Source organism: Neophocaena asiaeorientalis, unplaced genomic scaffold (assembly GCF_003031525.2).
Source record: "Neophocaena asiaeorientalis asiaeorientalis breed wild unplaced genomic scaffold, Neophocaena_asiaeorientalis_V1.1 scaffold490, whole genome shotgun sequence".
NCBI lineage: Eukaryota > Metazoa > Chordata > Mammalia > Artiodactyla > Phocoenidae > Neophocaena > Neophocaena asiaeorientalis.
Genome location: NW_020175079.1, coordinates 3,559,893 through 3,563,362, shown reverse-complemented (window position 1 = coordinate 3,563,362; position 3,470 = coordinate 3,559,893).

Genomic DNA, 3,470 nt, shown 5'->3' with positions numbered 1-3,470 from the left:
CTTTGAACAGTGCCTGGCGCTCTGGAAACATTTATTTTAAGTGTGCTGTGGAGGGTGTCCAAGAGCAAGGCTAGTGGGTCACCTCTGGTTACCTTTGGTAGATGAGAACTAGCAAAGCAAAGAGATCTCCTCTAAGCTCTAGTCTTCCAGCAACAGTGGTGTTGCCTTTGCAATGAGTTCCTGTCATTTGCTGAAGTATTTGAGAACTGATGTCTGAAAAGGATGCGTTTATAACAAACACATTTCATGAAATAAAAACCACCCTCACCACACATAACACGCACTGATGTTCAAAATTTTTAGTTTCTTCTATTTAATTGAAAAACCGGGCTTAACCACGAAATTGATTGCATGGCCAACTTAAAGGCAGGCAGCCTGCAATTTCAAAAGCACTGTCCTAGTGCCAGCAATAATAGTGAGCAGGTCATCGACAGACGGTAGCACACGGGGAGGCGAGAGAACACGGTGTTTAGCAGCTTGGGTTTAGGATTAGGAACCGGATTGTCTGGGTTCAAATTCTGTCACTGCCAACTTTTCTCTTGGGGATCCTTGGGCAAGTTTCATTTATACTCTCTGCCACCATTTTTTTCCATCTGTAAAAATAAGGATTGATAATAGCGTTGACTTCCTAGGGTTCTTGTGAGGATTCAGTGAATCAAAATGTGTGGAGCCTATAGAGGATAAATGCTGGTTGTAGTTGTGGAGGCCCAGAGTCAGCCTGCTTACCTAGATCCCCTCCATGCAGGGGATCTGGTGGGGGTGTAGGGGCCAGCACTTGGTCAGTTGGTGGAAACAGGACCAGAGAGGAGCCCACAAGCCCTGTCTACTGTCCTATTCACACCCTCCCTACTTTGGTCCCTGGAAAAGTTAAAGGTTAATGGTGCAATTCCACCAGTGATCTGATCCATTGTACACATTGAGCTATGTGAAAGATGACACTTCTCATGACCTCTCTGATGGAAGATGTAGAGACTAGGACGTAGCCCATCTGCAGTCACGAGCACCGATTGATAAAGTGGGTACCTTGGGGTGAGGCAGGGGAGTGATGTCGGAGGACGCGGGGATCAGTCCGCTGGTTATGTACTGAGTTCTGGTCCTGCAAGCTCAGCCCCAAAGCTGCATGACACTGAGCCTTCCCTCCCCAGCAGAGCGAGGTCTGCTTTGAATGGAGAGCATCATTTACAGAAGGCTGATGCACCCACTGGGGCTGTAGCTGGTAGGGTAGAGTCTGGATCCCAGCTGGATCCCAAGCTGTCCAAAGCTGAAAGGTCCAGTAATGCCTGGATATTTCTGGCAAAGTGTTGGGCAACTATAAAACAGGACAAAATTGTCTAAACCAGCCATTTCAGGGTGCTAGAAGTTGACCAAAGGCAAGTAAATTTAAAAAACTGAGAAGCATCTATTTATGGAAAAACTTGCTGAACTTCAGGAAAGAACACTGAGTGTCTTGCCTGGAGCTCCTTCCATTTCCCCCCTCATCCCCAGCTTGTAGTGCTACCAGGGTGAAGGTGTCTCTAAAAACTAGCAGCTTCATTGTTGGGCTTGATCTGGAGGGAAAGGTGAAAGACCCGTGTGCAATGGCATTGTCTGTAAAAATAGCAAACTCAATAGGAGATGAACGGGGAAAGCCCACAACTCTGTTAGCCTGAGGCTGCAGTCCCACTTGGGGCAGGTGGCAGATGAGTGGACTCTACAGAAATTTACCAAGGAACTCCTGGAAAAGAGAGAACCAGAGAGGTTCCACACATCCCTGGTTGAATGGGAGGCTGTGTGCACACACACGGGAGACCCAAGAAAGCTCAAGCTCTGTGGTGGAAAGTAAAAGCTGGGATAGGCTTGAAAACAGACTGCATTTTGAATAGGCTTCCCCACTCGCCCCCAGACCTATGAGCAAAGGGTGAAAGCCTTACTGGCTCGAGTGTCTGATCAGAACCTCAAACCAGTCATTGCTGGTCTCCTGTGCTATACAGATCCAGGGGCAATCGGGAGTTTTTATTTTACAAAAAATAAAAATATAAATTAAACTGAGCAGAGACCTCATGGTCTACATACCATGGAGAAGATAGTTTCCACAGATTGGGTGTAGGCAATTTACTAAAAGCAAAACAATAACATCAGCCTTGGGGGAAAATCAGAATCCACAGTTGCTACAATGTATTATCTAAGATGTCCACTTTTTGGGACTTCCCTGGTGGCGCAGTGGTGAAGACTCACGCTCCCAAAGCAGGGAGTCTGGGTTCGATCCCTGGTCAGGGAACTAGATCCCACATGTATGCCGCAACTAAGAGTTTGCATGCTACAACTAAGGAGCCTGCCTGCTGCAACTAAGACCCAGTGAGCTACAACTAAGGAGCCCACGTGCCGCAACTAAGACCAGGCGCAACCAAATAAATATTAAAAAAATAAAACGTCCACTTTTCATCAACAAAAAAGGAAAGTAAAATTAAAGATACAGTACCATTTACAACCACTTAAAAATGCTTAGGTATATCAAACTACCACTGGCATTTTTCACAGAATAAGTTGTAAAGCAATTATACACCAATAAAGATGTTAAAAAAATGCTTAGGTATGAATCTAGCAAAAGCATATATAGAACATATATGCTGAAAACTATAATATACTGATAAAAGAAATCAAAGAAGACCTAAATAAATGGAGGGACATATCATGTTCATGACTGGAAGACTCAACATAGTAAAGATGTCACTGCTTGCCAAATTAAAGGTATAATACAATTCCTATCAAAATCCTAGCAATGGTTTTTTTAGACATAGAAAAGATTATTTAATTTATAAATTTAATTTATAATTAATTTTATAATTATATAATTTTATAATTTTTAATTTATAAATTAAAATTCATAAGGAAAGCCATAGGCCCTAGATATCTAAGGTGATCTTGGAAAAGAATAAAATCACCCAAATAAGCCTTACTATATAGCTACAGTAATGAAGACAATAGAGTATTGGTAGAAGGACAGATGCATAGATCAATGAAATAGAGGCGCCCAAAAATAGACCCACACAAGTATGCCGCTGGATTTTTAAAATATAAATCTATAATTTTATTAAGACAAACTGACAGTGTTGGTCCAAAGTTTACATTTAAAAGTTTTCACAGAAACCTAACACATGCCTTTTACAGTGCAGTTCTAGATGCAGGTCTGGATGATGTCAAGAACTGGTGGATCTCATGAGTCATGACAGCATTTTGGGTTTTAGTTAATGCTTAGGATTAAAAAAAAAAGTTTTGTTTTAAAGTGAACCACTGCCCCAGTGTGAAAATTTAATCTTCTCCTGAGACCAGGGCTTTTGAAATCATTCAACTCTTGAAGTGCTTCAGTGAACTTGTGCTGTCAGTGACTGAACCCTGCCACCAATGGTTTCAAAGTTCAAAAAACAGAGGCTCCAAGAGTTTTCCACCCTAAGAGCACCAGCCCTTGTCTTTCCCTACTCTCCCACCTCCTG